The sequence below is a fragment of the Dasypus novemcinctus genome, chromosome 7 (genome assembly GCF_030445035.2).
Source record: "Dasypus novemcinctus isolate mDasNov1 chromosome 7, mDasNov1.1.hap2, whole genome shotgun sequence".
In the NCBI taxonomy this organism is placed as follows: domain Eukaryota; kingdom Metazoa; phylum Chordata; class Mammalia; order Cingulata; family Dasypodidae; genus Dasypus; species Dasypus novemcinctus.
The window spans coordinates 63,223,845-63,242,730 of NC_080679.1; positions in this window are offsets into that span (position 1 = coordinate 63,223,845).

The following is an 18,886-nucleotide window of genomic DNA, read 5'->3' on the forward strand; positions in this document are numbered from 1 at the left end:
CGTGAGAGAGGGAAACAGAAAAGAAAGGCAATAGTTTTAAGAGTGGATAAAAGACAGAGAACAAAACAAAGGTATTAGAAATTAAGAGTTAGACACTTTGGGGATCAAAGAAAGGGAGGTGGAGTATGGGAGAGACAATAGATGATGGAGGATATCAAGATGTGGAGAAAAGGGGATAGTGTAGGTAACCAAAATCAATTCACACAGAAATGAGGCAACGGAGGATGAGGAAACCCAGCAAATGTGAGGTGTTCCCTGCAGCACCTATTATATAATTAAGATAAAAATAAGAAGAAGAAAATGAGGGACAAGAGAAAAGAGAAAAGAAAAAAAAAGAGAGAAGAAAGAAAAAAAGAAAAAGGGTGGGTGGGTAAAGAAAAGGGAGAGGAACAAGTAAGGAAAAGAAAAGAAGATATAGAACATCAACAACAGCAACAACAAAAATCCCCTAAATAAATGAAAAAAAAAAAAAGACCTTGGGGGATACAATGGGAGAAAAGACTAGGAAATAATGCAATATTAGCAATCAGGACAATAAAAAATAAAAAGTTAAAATTAAAATTAAAAAAAAAATGCAAACGTTGAGGGCTAGGACAATCAAGGACCTCAGATGGGCCTCAGGGTGTGGTGGATTCAGGGATGGAAAGTCTGTGATATTGCAGACTCAAGAGGTGTGAGTCTCTGGGGTGTGGGCCACCATGGTTTAGGAGACACAGACCTGGCAATCTCAAATCTGGTTAACAGGGAGCCTGGGAGAACCACAGTGCAACACAGCCTTCAGGGATCCCCATAGCTGGGTGCCAGCCCTATGGGAGAGGTCACATCCGCAAACTCTGACCTATGTGTCCGAAACCCGCAATTCCCCCTTTCACTAGGGTCTCTTCTATGGCTGTATCACCAATTCGATTTCAGGACACCTCCTCCCCTGCAAGCCCCCAAAACAGCCAGTTGGGGGCTCCTCTATATTGCAGCCAATTTAAGGATGCTGCAGATCCGCAGCCAGGCCTAGGGAGCGGGGCTCTAGCTAGAAGTGCTGTATCAGTGTCTGAAACCAAAAATCCCATGCCTCGCAAAAGATTCCCCTAATCGGCTTCCAGTTGTCTCCCACCCTGCAATCCCCCGAAATAGCCTCCTGGTGATGTCTCTTTACTGCGAGCGATTTAAGGCCACTGCAGATCAGCAGCTAACCTTGGGGGCGGGGCTCTAGCCAGAAGCGCTATTATTCCTGTCAGAAATCAAAAATCCCCACCTCGCAAATAACTCCCATCTGTCTCTCCAAATCGGTTTGCAAAGGCCTCCTGCCCTGTTAGCCCCTTAATAGCCTGCTCAGGGCTTATGAATTCCCCAGTACCGCGGAGCCTCCAGGAATCGCCTCCGTGGTGCCGGTGCCACGATTCCGCCCGCTCCAGGGGGGAGCGTCCGGTGAGCAGCCCCTAACTCCGTGTAAGAGAGCCTCAATTTTTCTTTAATATTAATTTTCTCTGTTACCTTCCCACAAAATTGATATCCAGACACCTCCTGCCCTGCAAAATCCTGAAACAGCCTGGTCCTGAAGAATTTCTAATGCTGCCCAGTCATTTCTTTGCAGGAGAGACTATCAGGTGCACTCACTCAACCACCATCTTCGGTATAGAACGTTTTAGACACAAGTTGTCAACAAGTTCTACTTTTTATTTTTACTTTAGAGAACTATCAGTAAGGAAATCATTAATGCTCATTTAGCAGTTATTTTTAAAATAAAACTTAAGACCTATTGAATCTAAAGTTGCTAATGAAGAAAATAAAAATTAAGATAGATGGTTATGAGAGTTATAGTACCATAACAATAAATGTGATATTTAAAGACTTTTTTGCATACCCCCAACTAACATTCTAAAAAAAGATTTAATAGTAGTGATTTGAAGATAATTTATTGAAAAAGTAGAGATAATCTGTAAGAAACAATACTACTACCTTTGCAATCTGTTTTGTCAATTGGATTAGCTTACGTTTTTCTATAAAATGAACAAATCTGTATTTAAATTTAACTTTGCTAAATTGTCTTAAATTACAAATATTATCTACATCTTTGTAGTTCTACAGAATATTCCTAATGTTTGCTTTTGTCGCAACAATTAATCAAGCAAAAACTGAAAGTTGGTGCTAAAAATAATTCATTTAAGTGGATGCTTTTTTCCCTCAGATGTACAAGCATAAGTCAGAAATGAAATGTCTGAATGAAAATATTCCCGCTTCTTTGTAAATTTTGTGATTTATTTCCTAATCAACAGTGTGCAACATGGAAATAAAAGCAATTGTGTGCCTTTTCCTGACTGTTCTGTCTAAACATTTTTTCAAAATTGCAAGCATATGCATACCATGGAGGAAATAAAGAATACATGTTGAATTTGTCTGGTTCTATTGATAAGTTTATTCTTGGAATCATTTTTTTCCAGGTATTAATATGTTTATTTTATTTTCTATTTAAAACTCTCCTGATTCAAAACTAATTCAATCTAACTTGTATATAAAAATGATACCTTGGTGTAGGAGGTTGAATTATGTACCTCAATGAAAGGCATGTTCTCAATCTTAATCCACATTCCTATGGATATGAATTCATTTGTAAATAGGACCCTTTGCAGATAATATTTTTAGTTAGTGTGTGGCTCACCTGAATGAGGTCTTTATAAAAAGAAGAAACTGGAAGCCAAAAGTCAGAGAAGGCTATAAGGCAGAAGCTAGAAGTCAGCAAAAATGGCATGTGTAGACTCAAACAGGGAAAACCATGTAACAGGCAGGAAAAGATGCAAGTCAAGGAACCCTAAGGATTGCTATTAAAAAACATGGCCTATTGAGATCTTGATTTGAGGCTTCTAGCCTCTAAAACCATAAATTCCTGTTGCTTTAGCAAACCAGTGTGTGGTATTTGTCACAGCAGCATGGCAAACTAAGACACTTGGATAAGGTTTAGTGTCTTCTTTGGAATTGCTTTCTTTCCTTCTGAAATTAGATATTTCACTCTAATTTCTTTTCTTTCTCTTTTTTTCCCTTATACTATAAGGCAGTATATGCTATACATGCACATACACACACAAACACACACAGAAGTTATACTATTTAAGTGCAGCAGTCACAAAACACATAGAAATGTCCTAGAAAACATCCCTCGATAGTACCTATAGTATCTAAGGTAGTGTCAAATTAAACAACTTGCTATCTTTTGAATACTCTGAAAAGTCCTACCTTCATGCTTTCACTTATGCAGATAGTTTTGGCAGGGTTCTACGTTCCTTGTCTAAATTTGGAGCAGAGCCCAAATTTCTGCTTTTACATTTCCATCTTTCCTGATCAGTTTGTGCACAGCCAAGGAGCCATGGTATATGACAAAATCCCATTTGCCACAGTTATTTTAGTTAAGTCAAACAATTTATTCTGTAACATGCACATTTCCATAAAATATAATATATTGATTAAATTATTTTGTTTCAAAGCAATTACTAGAGCCACCTTAGGTTTCCTCAACAATGAAGTTATTATAAGTCTACATGTGTATAGGACCCCAGAGGAAACAAACCCACAGAGACATAAACAGTAGTAACTATGGCAAAGAAGGGCCTTAGGAGAAAATAAAGAAAACAGGATTAATTTATTCAGAATCCAAGGCAGTTTAAGCAGCAGAAATTCATAGATGTCTGTTCCTATGATTGGCCATAAACACGCCCTGAGTTACCTTTCAAATTTCTGTTCTACCCTGTCTCACTACCCCATCATTTTATTCCTGTACTCAACTCAATTTCTTTCCTGTATTGTAGTTTATGCTTCTCCATCATTTCCATGGCCCATGCCATGATTCTGTAATTTTCAAAATAAAATTTCGTGAAAGAGATTCTGAATATCTAAGTACATTTTATATGTTAGGACTTTCTTGGGTTTTGTATCAACTTCTGGTCCAAACAGCTTTGGTTAGAGGGGCATGTGGCAAAAAAATATGGTTGTAGGGCCATTGCAGATCTTAATAATTTATGTAGGTGTTACTTAAATCAAGATTGATGAATTGGGAGTTTTACTTGGAAGGTGCTAGACTTTATCAACAGGGCATATATAATAGAAAACATAATGTCACTAGAATTTTCTAAGGGTTTCCTGGGGAAAAAGCCATTCAATTAATCAATTTTAATTGTTACAAGCTCTCTGAGACCAAGGACTCTTCACTGACCATTATGAAACCTTAGGGCCTAAGGTTTTCATACTATACCTGAAATATAGTAGGTACTCCTTTTGTATTTTAAAATAATATATATTGGGTTTTATATTAATACTTTTAATCTGTTTTAACATAATTTAAATCCAGTTCACAAAGCTATCTAGTCTTCAAAAGTCCTTTCCTTTGAATAATGTTTCCTATCAAATTTCAATAATATTTTTATGTATCCAATGTCATCCTAGGCACATATCATCTAGAGATGTATGCCATCCCTTCATCCATTGTTTCAAATTGGCCACATTGTGATAGGACAGTTATAAAGAGACCAGTTCCTGGAAATGGACCTACCAAATGGAAGTACACAGATACAGGCTTGGAGCACAAAATCAGACAGAAAGATGCTGTGTTAGAAAAGGCTTTTTCAGGTTAAAGCAACAGAAGTCCAAGTTATACATGCATACACCAAACAAAGAATATTAATTTATATACTTATTAAAGACAGAGCTATATCTGACTTCACAGGACTCTCTCCACCTCTCACCATTTACTTCCCTATCTTATTCTGTATTGATTTTATTTTCAGACAGACCTTCTCAAAGTAATGGCTATCAGACTTTTACAATTATAGTTCTTAGCCATCCCAGCATAAAGACAGTTTTCATTATCTAGTATGTCTTCAACACTCCAAATATTGTATCTTATTGGACCAGTTTGGTTTGCATCGACAGTCTTGGACTGATTCACAGGTTTCCCCAAAAACTGGAGGAAAGAGGTTAGCTATGCAAAAAGCACTTAGACTGAGAGGAAAAAAGGAAGAATGTGCTCTCAAAAATAACTAACTAAATAAAATGCAAACCACAACATGTTCTTATCAGTAGCATGGAAATAAATATTCCACAGGCATAAACAATAGATGTACAATAAAGGAATGTAATACAGTAACAAAGTGTATGGGAACATAGGCAGGGCATGATGATGTGTTAAAATATTTAAGAGTGAACACACACATGCACACAAACACACACACACCTTCATTTGGGTTCATAACCAAATGTAAAGTAAAACAAATGAGTCACCATAAGAAATAGAAAAATACGCTCCCTCCCCAAACTGGCAGTTTTGCTGTGTGGACATTGAACTTTTTCACACTAATTCCACAATATAGGCACTCTTACCCATTCACTGACAACACTCCTGCTTCAGAACTGCTTCTCCCATAGGGAGAGATTGCTTTAAATCTTTTAGCAAGGTTGACTTTATTCCAAAGAGAAGAGACTGCAAGTTTGTTTTGTTTTTTCCCTTTAGACTCACCATTAGATTAAGGGTGTCCTCCTCCCTAGGGAGGAATGAAAGACTGGAAGGAGAGATGCCAGAGTTGATAAACTAATGGACTAAATTCCTTGGAAGGAAACGTCAGAAGTAGAAGAAAAGCGCCTTTTCCCACCTAAACAACAGGAAATCTAACTAAGCATAATGATTTGACATTAAGGACAATTTTCAGAAGATTGGAAAACCACAGTCATGAAACATGTTTAACAAGACTCCTCCATTCAGATGGATTTTTCAAGGGGAAGATGTAAGCACAAGTGAAGTTTTTTATTATCAAGAAAATGCAAATTAAAGGGCCAGGCCTAGCAAGGCACTAGTCTCCAGCACAAAATTTAAGGGAGTGTCAAAAAACTCAGTAATTAAGACAAATGATATTTTAATGCAATATTTTAAAAATCAAAATTAATGCAAAAATCAATCATGAACAATTTTTCAAAATTTTAAATAAAGATAGGATCTGTAGGTTGGACATGGATAGCGTTAGAAAGGGCAGCAAGATTAAATGTTGTATGGAGCATCTAGAACTTTCATATATTGCTGGCAGGAGTGTTAAATTGCAGAGCAATTTGGGAAAACTTTTAGACGGTTTCTACTAAAGTTCAACATACATCTGCCCTAAAACCAAACAATTCCTCACACACCTTGGTATATCCCAAGAGAAATAAAAACATCTGTCTACACAAAGTTTTGTACAAAAATTTTCATAGCAGCTTTGTTAACGTCAAAAACTTGGAACAACCCAAATGCCATCTTCAGCAAAAGAAATGATACCACAAAATACCGTCATATTCATATGGTAGAATTTATACACACACTATGTTGAGAAGATAACAGCAGCAGCAAAAATAGTAACATTTCACTTATAAAAAGCTCAAGAAGAAGCAAAACTAATCTATTGTGATGGAAATCAAACAACAAAAAGAAACATTTGCCTCTATGGCAGTGTTGCCTGGAAAAGGCCAAAAAGAACTGTTGAGCATGATGGAAATATTTCATTTCCTGATTTGGGTGTATGCATTTGCCAAATCCATTTAGGTACATACCGATGATCAATGCATTTAACTACATGTAAAATGAACCTTGCTTTCAAGAGAGAGAGATAAGGAAGGAAGAATATTACTATAATTAATATTTCATAAGGGCCATCTTGACATAGTGCTGTCAGTTCCCTCTAAGAAGCAGTTTGCTAAACCCACATCCCAACCACCACTTTATGGTGTTCTAATCTCTTAACAAACACAAATATGAAACATCCCTGGATGGCCCTTTCTCCCTAGATTTTGGGGAATTATTCAAAATACCCAATCCACAAAAGTCCCAAGAAACCTAGCTAACCCCACCACATTTGCCATACATAAGCCACTTCCTACAGTTCTAACTTGCTCTTACCTTTTCCCCAGCTACAGCTTCCTATGTTGCCCAATATGACAGCCTTCTGATTCGGAGTTATAAGTAACAAAAAGTTTTGCCTTTCATTTATTTGAAAGTTTTGGTGTTGTGTCCCACCATTCAAAGAACCTATAATTATACCTAATATAATTTCCTTATAAAACATGTAGGGCCAGAGCAGAATTTTTCAATCTTTTCTTTATCACCACTCCCTTATGGATGGAGTCTTTTTACAACACTCTTTTTCCTAATTGCCACCCCCAAGAAATTTTAATACCACAAATATCTCTGTTCATATACTATATATATAACTGTGCTTTAAACATAAGATTTTTTTTCAACCCTCCCCCGCCCCCCCCAAACCAATTTTCACCCACTTGGGGGCAATATTACCCCCATTGAGAATTCATGAGCTGGAAAAATTGGGTTACACAGTAGATTATGAGAACCACCAAAGTGATATTTAAAAATTAATCATAATCTCCCTATCAGGTTACCCAAATGAGAAATTGTGTCAATAAAGTTCTTAGTGAGAAATAAAATTAATTTCCTTGAAAAGTTGAGGTAAGGGAATGGAGTAAAATATTCAAAATGTCATTGAAAATTTTAAGACAAATATAAAGATAATTGATTTTATTCATTTATAGCTGTCTGGTTTTAATATTTTGAGTATTTCTTAAAATGGTAATTTATATTCTGCGTCAGAAATGATTCCTGAAACAAAGCAGAATAGACCTTTGTGATCTTGAAATGCAGTGAATTGCCTCATTAATTTACTTTGCCAGGTATCTATGTTCCCTTAATCACTTCCTTTTTCTCTATTTCAACTCTTAATTGAAAAAAAAAATTCTAAATGAGAAATCTTTTACATTGCTTAGAGCGGAATTTATTCTACCAAGATAAATGAAGTTTTTCTATTAACACGAGTTTACGATAACTAGCTGTAATCCACTCAGTGGTCATCAGAGTTAAAATTAAATATTTGGTCCACATTTATCTTTTGTCATTTGAATTTTGCATGATTGGCAAAGCTATATTCTAAAGTTGTAAGCTATATTATGATGGTATATCAGGCAAATGAGTATCTGATGGAGTGTGCTAATGTGAGCTAAAAATAAAATCCCATCTGTTCATCTTTCAACTACACTGCATCAGTACACTACATATTGGGTGTCACATAATTTAATGAAAACAAATAAAATATGCCTATTTCTATCTTTCTCTACCAATAAAAGCATTACTACATTTAAGAGGGAACAATTCATGTATGGATTCCTTGTAATGCAACACATTTGTGTATTTGTCAAGATAAACTGAACATAAATAAAAAGTGCCTGCTTTAGTTCCAAGAAAAATAACATGCATAAGAATTTATAGTATAACTTTTTTACCATTTTTGTTAAGTATTTTAATAACATAATACATTTTAAAGTAAGTATATACTCATAAATTTTTAAATATGGAATAGATTAATTGGAAAATGCAAATCCTTACTTGTGAATCATAGTGTTACCTAAGTAAACCCTATTCTTCATTTATTTTACTTTTACAATTCATCTTCATATCCCTTTTTGCATCAATACTATTTCTTTATTTGCTACAAATGTTCTTACTGGGCTTTACAGAATCAACTAACCTGATGATTAACATAAAAATATTCGTTCAAATCCATGGTACTGTTTGATATAAGTAAACAATGTATTTTTATTGAAAGTATTTAACAAATAAAATTTAAATTTTTCCCTGGAAATTTTATAATTAATGATCGGGACACAAACTTAAACTCAGAGACACAGTTCTTTCATCTATTTACCATCATCAGTTCTGATAGCTTTTATTGAGCTGTTGAGACACAACCATTATCTGAAGCATACCATTTTAATATGTAAAAACCATCCAGCATAGGAGCAGAACAATTATCAAATGAAATGCTTCATTAGTAATAATTAAAATCTGAAAAGAAGCATAGAGGAGAACTGTCCTGGGGAAACTTGGCTTTGTGGTCACTTTAGGATATGATTATGTTTGGACAGGGTTTTTGGTATGCGTCCTTCAGCCTTGCACAGTGATGCTACCAGAACTCTGGTAATATTCCCTTGAGATGGGGACTGATGGACTCATGCACCTTTAACTTTATGAGCCAGTCAAGAGCTTTAATTTTATATTAAAGAAAAGCATGTTTATATGGTAAGGAAGTGTCATTAATGAAATATTCTTATTTTATTTTATATGTCATGTCACTTTGATATTTTAAATTTTATATAAAATGCAATCAAATTGTAAACAACTCCAGATGAAATTTATTGGATGCCTGGATGGACAATCTCTTTTAGTGCAGTTCTTGGCAAAAGTAGATAATCATTTAGAAATGTTTCCTACTGCTGTGGTAATAGCAGCAATATCTGAAAGGAATGATTTTTTATGGTAAGGCCATAAACATACATGATTTTGAGTCTAATATTTTATGAAACAATAGAGTTAAGGACTTAAAATATTTTAACATGTGTAATTTAGATAGGCATTTCTTACTTGCTGAATTATATTATTACATAGGGTGAGGGTGCTTCTTGGGAAAATGCAGTCAGTGAAAATAAAATTTTAGTGGATTATCTAAGAATTTTTTGCTATTAGAAATAAATTGAGAAGATACACAGGTGAATAAAAAAGCAGATTATTTTTAAAATTAAGGAAATAGAGTATAACTTATACAATTTATTGTTTAATAATCAATTTAGCATTTTTAAGTGCAGAGCACAGCAATTAATTTACAAAGGATATATTAATATATTACATACACATTTTGTGTATTTCTAATTTGAGCTTAATACTTTCAGAAAAAAGGGCCATATATTTTTCACATTTAATTTTCTTTTGAGGCAGCTAGTCATATATTAGGGCCACACTAGCTATTTAATAAGTGATGCCTAATGATGGGCCAAATACCAAATGCCAGGGCTATATCTATCAAATTAAGAGAATTAAATCAATTACAATTTGATTAGCTTACTAAAAATGCAGAAACAGTTTTTAAGTAAAAGAATTTCAATGGAATTATTAACTGATGTTAGTGAGTGACTTGTTTGGGATACTATACTTTGGAGTGAACCTAACTCCTTTGCTGTCACTATTTTACTGGACTTAGCCTTTATTGCATCTTATTTGGTATGACTTGCCTTATTTCCTTTAGTAAGCATCAATCCCCTTTTCAAAGTTTTCTAACTTAATTTTCCTGAAGCCAATCAAGTGTCTACTATATAGCACACCATACATTTTATTGTAACATAAGAAATGTTAACTTCATATTTTCTTCTTTGATATTTTTGACAATAGTGGTTAGAACTGATTCTATAAGGAGTGTGTAGGGGTTTGATATGGTAGTCAATTGATCCGATAAGGAGTATGTAGAGGTTTGATATGGTAATGAATTCCAAAAACAAATATTGGATTATGTTTATAATCTGATCTGTACCTGGGCCTGATTGAGTTATTATTAGGGCTTTAATTGGGTCACATCATTAGGGCATTGAGTCCCCACCCCTTGGTGAGTGGGGACTCATAGATAAAAGCTATGACAAAGGACAGAGTTGCGAGTTCTTAACGTTGGAGTTTTGATGTTGGAATTTGGTGCTGAAGTCTTAAGCTGGAGCCCCAGAAAGAGACAGAGCCATTTGCCTGATAGTCTACAGCTGACCTTGTGCAGAGACGCAAAGCTTGGAGAACATTATAATCTACAGCTGTCCTTGTGGAGAAAATAGGAGCTGAGCCTGGAGGAGTTCAGGAAGTCTGAACACTTGCAGACATCGGCAGCCATCTTGCTCCAACATGTGAAAATAGACTTTAGTGAAGGAAGTAACTTATGCTTTAAGGCCTGGTATCTTTAAACTCCTACCCCAAATAAACACCCTTTATAAAACCAGCCAATTTATTTTGCATCAGCACCCCTTTGGCTGACTAATACAGAATTTGGTACAGAGGAGTAGGGAAGTGCTTTTGCAATTACCAAAATGCTGGAATACTTTCATAAATGGGTATGGGGTATTTTTTTTGGAGGAATTGTGAGATGCTTGATGGAAAAGGCCTATATTGCTTTGAAGAAACTGCTAATAGCAATATGACTGCTAAGAGACTTTTTATAATGCCTTAGAAGTAAATGATGAAAGTATTATTGAAAACTGAAGGAAAGGTGATCTGTGTTTTAAAGTTGCAAAGAGCTTAGCAAGAGTAACTTCTGGTCTTTTATGGACAGCAGAATTTGAAAATGGTGAGCATGGGCATTTAGCTGAAGAAATTTCCAAAGTAAACCCAGAAAATGTGGCTTGGCTTCTGCTTGCAGCTTATAGAAAAATGCTAGATGAGAAAGATATGCTGAGGACTGAACTGTCAGATACAAAGAAAACAGAAACTGATTCTGGAAATTTCAAGTCTCTGGAAATCAAGCTCCCAGATAAAAGTGCACCACTGGAGGGCTTATCTAAACCTGGAACTTGTAAATCAGGATTGAAGATTCAGTTATGTTGGAAAGAATTGTGGGAAGTCTTACTGTCTGATGGCTTGGACCCCTGCTTCCTGTATGCTAAACCAACAGACTTTTTGAAAGAGCTGTATGAACAAAACCACTGTCAGCCTGGAATAAAAAGGACATGGAAAGGAGAGATTGAAGGAGAAACAGCTTTAAGAGGAAAACCATGGAAGCTGAGATCTGGAATTAAGACTCACCTTGGGCCAAGAGAGGAACCCCACCCATATGTACAGAGAAGGTGAGTTTGCCCCAGCAGTTGAAGAGGGTGGATGAGTTTTGCTGCTCCAGGGTACAGAGAGGGTGGATCACATTCCCCAAGGATTAGGGTGGTTGAGGTCAGCACCCCACAGGTCTGAGAGGGGTAGACCTGTCCCCCAAAAGTTAGGGAAGGGCAGGTGGTCAACTCGTTGCTCTGAGAGGGTTGAGCCTGTATGCCAAAGGTTAGGGAAGGCCAGGTAGTCAACTCATTGCTCTGAGAGGGTTGAGCCTATATGCCAAAGGTTAGGGGGAATGTTATCTTCACATCACTATACTAGGGGGGTTAAGACTCTAACCCAAAAATTGGGGAAGGTGTGGCAATCACCCCAGTACTCTTGGAGAGAGAGGTCTGGAACTTGGTTGACACCCAAATGTTTGATGAGGATGGAACCAAGAAAATGGCCATTGGACAAGCCTGTGGAAAGGGTGGGTCTTCATATGGCCTCAAGAAGAAGAAACCGTCTTCTTAAGAATGACTCTCAGACTTTGAATTCGAACAGAGTATGCCCTGCAGGTCGACTGAACTGTAGAGAAACTGTGACTCAGGTTTCCTTCCCAATTTCTCCTTATTAAAATGAAAATCTTTATCCTTTGTCTGTCCATTTGTATATTGGAAACAGTAAATTGTTTTCTTAAGTATCAGAGGTCTATAGCACACAGGACTTTGCCCCAGGAGAAAAATGATTGTGATATGATTTAGTACTTGCATTGTTAATGATTTAAGTTTTCTTTTTGTATATTGTAATGTCTTTTTGGAATTCAGAGGGTGGAGTGTAGCAATTTGATATGGTTTGAATTCCAAAAATAGATATTGGATTATGTTTGTACTATGACTTGTACCTGGGCCTTATTAAATTATGATTAGGGCTTTAATTGGACCACATCATTACGGCACTGGGTCCCCACCCCTTGGTGAGTGGGGACTCACAGATAAAAGGCATGACAAAGGACAGAGTTGCGGGTTCTTAACATTGGAGTTTTGATGTCGGAATTTGATACTGAAGTCTTAAGCTGGAGCCCTGGGAAAAGAGACAGAGCCATTTGCCTGACAGTCTACAGCTGACCTTGTAGAGAGAGGCAAAGCCTAGAGAGCCTCATATTTCTAAAGCTGACCTTGTGGAGAAAACAGAGGAGCTGAGCCCTGACGAACCCAGGAAGCCTAAACCCTTGCAGATATTGGCAGCCATCTTGCTCCAACACGTGAAAATAGACTTTGGTGAGGGAAGTAATTTATGCTTCATGTACTGGTATCTGTAAGCTCCTACCCCAAATAAATACCCTTTATAAAAACCAACCAATTCCTGGTATTTTGCATCAGCCCCCTTTAGCTGACCAATACAGAGTGTTTTAGAGAACTTTCTTTTTATACAATTTCCATTGTATATAAAAGACTAGTTTAATGAAAAGGGAAATCTATCTAGTAAATGGACCATTCAATTGTTACTGTCAGAACTTGTTTAGCTATTGGGTTGTTTCCAATCATGTAAATTTTCCCCTCGAGAAGCTAACTGAAATACTTTGAGTACTCATGTTAATAAATAGTTAAAATTACCATATAGTTAAAAGGAAAAACTTTCAGTAAAATATACGTACTTATATAATGGAAATTCTGCTGTACTGTCATAATTTTAATAAAAAATCAATATATGCAAATATATTTGCATCTCATCTAATTAAGTGGAGCTCATGTTATGCCAGTAAAGTTTTGTTTTTTTGTTTCTTCCCCAATGCCATAAATTACTACTGACTGTTTCAATGAATATGGCAGGTAATAAGAAAAATAAAAGTTACATTCAATATGCTTATTTTGCAGGTGGAATAACCTATTAATTAGTGTTATAGCTGACTAACCAACAGAAAGTGACAGATTATTGAATATGATTGTGATTGTACTGTATTATTCCTGGATGTGAGCTCTAGCAAACTTACTGGAGTCTAGGAAATTGGATATTGTGTATGTTTAAGTTGGAGGGAAACAAACTTTTATATCATTAAGAATACTTTCTATTTTTGCATTTATCTTATATTTCCAAATATTTAGTACAAGAGTGTGTGCACATGTGTGTGTATGTGTTCAATGTGACTATAACCATATAATTATGTTTAGACATACATGCAAGTGTATGTATATTTGTTGAGTGTGTAAGTCTGTGATGATTTTGTAAAACTGTATTTTATTACTCTGGTACAGACCACACTATGGGACAGAAGAAGTCATCTTTGAAACCCTGAACTCTGTTAATAATACTTTTTAACGTTTAGTGCAGAGTAGTGGATTGGGAAGCAGAGATCTAAACTCTTTCTTCAGTATTTTAACAACTTATTCTGTGATACTGAAGTAGTCATTTAACTACTCTGTGCCTTACTTATATATAAAATGGCTATAAAGTAAGTTGAGTAAAATGATTTCCTAAGTTTTAAAATTTTATGACTGACTATGGCAAAACACTTACACACACACATGCACACATACACACCTTCCCTCTTGACATTTCTTTTTATCTTCTCCACTGTAGATGGATTTCTTTGAGGGCTGGATTAGAAAATGATCCTCTGCGGTCATCAACAGAAAAACTAAAATTGAAAATTCCTTTCAGGGAACATAGGAGAAGATGAATCCTCAAACAAACAAGAGTTCAGCTAGTTGCTCTGGCATCTTCATACTTGATCAAAAATTTTGCTGACCATTTTCTTATTTCATGGTATCACATGAATGAGAGTTGTGTGTAGAGGGAGTATTACTTTAAAATCCTAGTGCCTGTCATTGTTGAAATGTGAATTAAATATATGTTCTTAGGTGTATTTAAACTTACATAAATAAAATAGTGGTAATGACAGGTAATTTAATGAGAGTATACTATGCAGCAGGCAGTGTACTAAGCACATCATAAGGCTAATCTCATTTAATCCTTAAAACAACCTAACTATATTGGTTTTATTATATTTTCATGTAAAATAATTAAAATAATTTAAAAATAATGTTGAAATGTCATTAAAGTATAGATCTAGAAAGTCTTTATTCATTTCCCCCTGCTTCTGGGCTTGACTACTTAAAATATCCTGGAAAAATAAGATTGCTATAAAAAATTTTTTTCAAAACTTCAGGGGAAGCAATAACTTTTTCCACTTGGAACTTTAAGCAAGTTTTACTCTTAGCAAATTTTTTATCTATTGGGTTTTTATTCTTTTTTACTATATTCTAAGACTATACTTTTTTCTCACATTTGCAAAAGTTATAAAATATAAGCCCTATGAAAAAAATATCACAATGGCAGGCCTGTGGCAAACAAGCATACATACCAAAACAATTTTTAAATACTGATGCAGAAAGTGTTGTGAGAATTGGCAAAACTGTTTTCATTTAAGCCAATGGCAAAATAAATAAATAAAACCTACTAATGATATTAAAGTCAGAAAATGTTAAACCCTGGTAAAGAGTTTTAGGTACTTTAAATGATTGTAGTAATGCAAATGGGGAAGGCAATGGTTATAGCACAGGGTTTTGCAAATAAATGATCATGAGAAGGGGCAGGAAGAGAGGTAAGGGAGACACACAAGTCCACATGGTAACTTGGGCACTAAGGGGTATTAAATTCACTGTAGTACAATATTCCAATCTACTTTCTTGTTTCTCCCTCAACACTCCTCAGATTTGTCATTTTGTTTTTATATTTTACTTCTTTGTTTATTGTTTGGATGTTTTTTAGAAACATTAGCCTATATTTCTCCATGACTCTGCCTTTCCATGGCATCCCTTTCCTTCATTGTTTTAATATTTCTGTAAAGTAGCTTTTTATAGTCAAGCAGAGGCAGTGGGCAAGGAAAATTGTGGTTGCAAGAAAAAAGCCAGTGATTTTTTTGTTTTGTTTTGTTTTGCTTTATTTTGCTGAACAATTCTATAACCAAACTAGCCATTTTCTTTAATATTCTTAATCAAAATATACTTGGTTTCAAGCTGTGATAAATCATTGTTTATAAACATAAATTGCTTTACTTCTAATGAAAATGTAGTATTTTTTAAATTTTTCTCAGATTTTATCTACAGTGAGCAAATATTTTTATGTACATATACACATATATCAGTTAATATTGTTTTGGTATATTTTTAAATATTTTATATATAATTAAGCCATAGTTTTCTAAGAAATCTAAAATTAAGCAAGAAAAAAATTAAAATGAATGAAACCTGAAAATTTAGAGACTTTTAAAAATTACCCTTATACTAAAGTAGAAAACAACTCTGATAATTCAAAGTATATAGCTATTAACACAAAAAAGAGACTATTCAGTGTCTAAAACTCAGTGTTACAATAATAAAATGTCATCATGATATTTTATAGAATTGCTTTGGTTATCTACAACTGAAAGAATAAAGGATGAAATGAATATTAAACTTAACTCGCAAAAAGAATAATAAAATAATTTAGAAGAAAACAGGAAGATGGAATTTAAAAAATTGAAATTAATCAAACAGGAGGAAAAAATGGAAGAATAAAGAACTTCACCCTATTATAAAAGAATAAATTACATAGATCTTTGGCAATCCTTCCCCCAGTGTGGGACATGACTCCTGGGGATGAGCCTTTCTGGCACTGAGAGATTATTACCAAGCACCAAGTAACAATGAATCTGGAAAAAGACCTTGACCAAAAGGGAGAAATATTAAATATAAATGAGGTTTTTATGGCTAAGATACTTCAAAATGGATCGGGAGCTTATTCCAGAGGTTACACATATGCGTATCTCAGCATGATCTCACTGACTGCCACAGTAAACAGTGCCTCAAACAGCAGGGTTCCTGAGGGCTCTAGAGACATCTTGACAATATAGGCAGGGCAGACAATCTCAGGAATCTGGCACCCTGTCAATGGGCCTTACTCTGGAATATATGCCCCCCAATGTTACAGAGTTAGACTTATTTTTAATTTCCCTATACATAGCTCTTCTGTCCCTTTTATTTGAATCTATAATTAGCACTATGCTTGTTAAATACATGTCCCAGAGACTTAAATCTTCAGTCCATTCATATGTGGGTTAAGCCCTGAATCTCAGCAGAGTTGCAACCCCTACTGCTCACTAGTTCATTGGACTCACTATATTTTTAATGTAATATTTATGTAATCTAAAGTTTCTTTAAAATAAATAAATAGATAAATAAAAAATATATAGGGGATTCCCATATTTCCCACCCATATTCCCATATTCCCCATCCCATATTTCCCATGTTAACAACAACTTTCATTAGTGTGGTACATTTGTTATAATTGATGAACACATACTGAAGCATTGTACTAGCCAAGGACTTTAGGTTACATTATAATTACACTTTGCCCCACAGAAATTCATAGGTTCTGAGAAAATCTAAAATTGCCTGTACCCATCATTGCAACATCATGTAAGATAACTCCAGTGTCCCCAAAACACCCCTATATTGCACCTATTCTTCCCTTTCCCTCCCCTCAGAACCTTTGGTGGCCATCACCTTTATATTGATATGATACAAGTTCTTCCATTGCTAGAATAATCATAAATCTACTTTAATCCTAAATTTTTTCCACCCTTATGTTTCTTCATTCCTCAACATGAAGGATCTGGGGATGGTGATGCCCAGCCTGTCTCCAACTGTGGGCCTTAAATCCCCTGGGCAGAGGGATCAAACTTTATTGCTTGCAGTTGCTGACACTTGACTTTTCTGCTACTTTTATTTGAACCTATAATTAGCACTCTCTTTATCACATTATATGGAGAGAGCTACTATCAAGTTCCTCCCTATCAGATTTCATGTTTCTGTTGCAGGAGTAAATCAAGTGCTCCTATACCAACAAAACTGTTCTTCATGCTCCTACTTAACATGATGTCATGGTTGGTGGTGTAGGCAAAGAATAGCTCAAACATCTGACTTTGGGTTGTAGCCATGCCCTCAATTCTTGCCCATGCTGTTAATCTTGGTAGTTCAGCTCGATATGCATTTATTAAGTTCCTACTAGTTTCTAGATATTTTTCAATGCTTGGGGATTAAAAGATGAATAAAACAAGAAATTCTCCTTAAAAAATTTATAATCCAAATGTGAAAAAATAATTTCAATAAATTGTGATGAGTGGAAAAGTGAAAGTTAGACTTTCAGTTCTGTCATGATTAGCTGTATAAGCATTGACATGTTTCCCATTAAAAGTAATGCAGCACTATGTTTGATTTTATGAAGATTTCCTTCAAAATAAGAAATATATTTATATCCTTCATAATTATAGTATAATTCTATTTATGGAAAAAGAATAATAAAACAAATATTCATCTCCATGAACTCCAGATTAATAAATATGATATTACTAATGAATTTGACATCACCTGCTCTCTCCTCCAACCATATTTATTTTCCACCCCTAAAAGTAAATAGAATTCTGAATTTTATTTTATTTTCACTGCATTTTATTATGTACATATTTATTTTTGAGCAATATATTGTTTATTTAGTGTTTCCTGACTTTGAAATTTATAAATGGTATCAACTTGTGAATTTTTTGAAACATTAATGTTCTTGTAGTCATGGCAGAAATGTAAGAGAGCAAGTCCATCTGCACAAGCACTCATCAAGGCTTTGTTCACTTTCTGTCCATTAGTATTCCAATGGTCAGAATAATCATATGGCTAAAACCCACAACAGTATCTCAGAGAAAAATACTTCCCTTTACTGGGAGAACTGCAAAACCACATGATAAATAGCATGTATACCAGGAGATATAATTATTTGTGAAAGGTAATGCTATCTTCCACATTGAGAATATACATTAATTTCACTCTCATTTCTGTATAGTATTTTATTATCTGACTATGCCATAATTTCTTTAACCAAACTATGCATTAGGCATCAGAGCTGTTTCCAAGTCTTGCTTTATATAAATAATGCTGCAATGCCTTTTTCATATTTCTTTATAGAACTTCTTCATATACCTGTATCTGAGTCCTTAGGTAATGTATATATTGTTGTGACTATATTACACAATTCTAGTTTTTGTCTTCTCATTCTTAATTGTATACATTTTTTATGAATGAAACTTCATTTTAGTATGGTCTATTTTTTCTATCATTTCCTTTAAGTCACTGCTTTTGTGACTTCTTTAAGAAAACTTCTCACGTATTATTTTCTTGTGTTTTCTTAGGGAATTTTGAAAGATCATGCAAAATGAATGAATGATTTTAAGTTTTT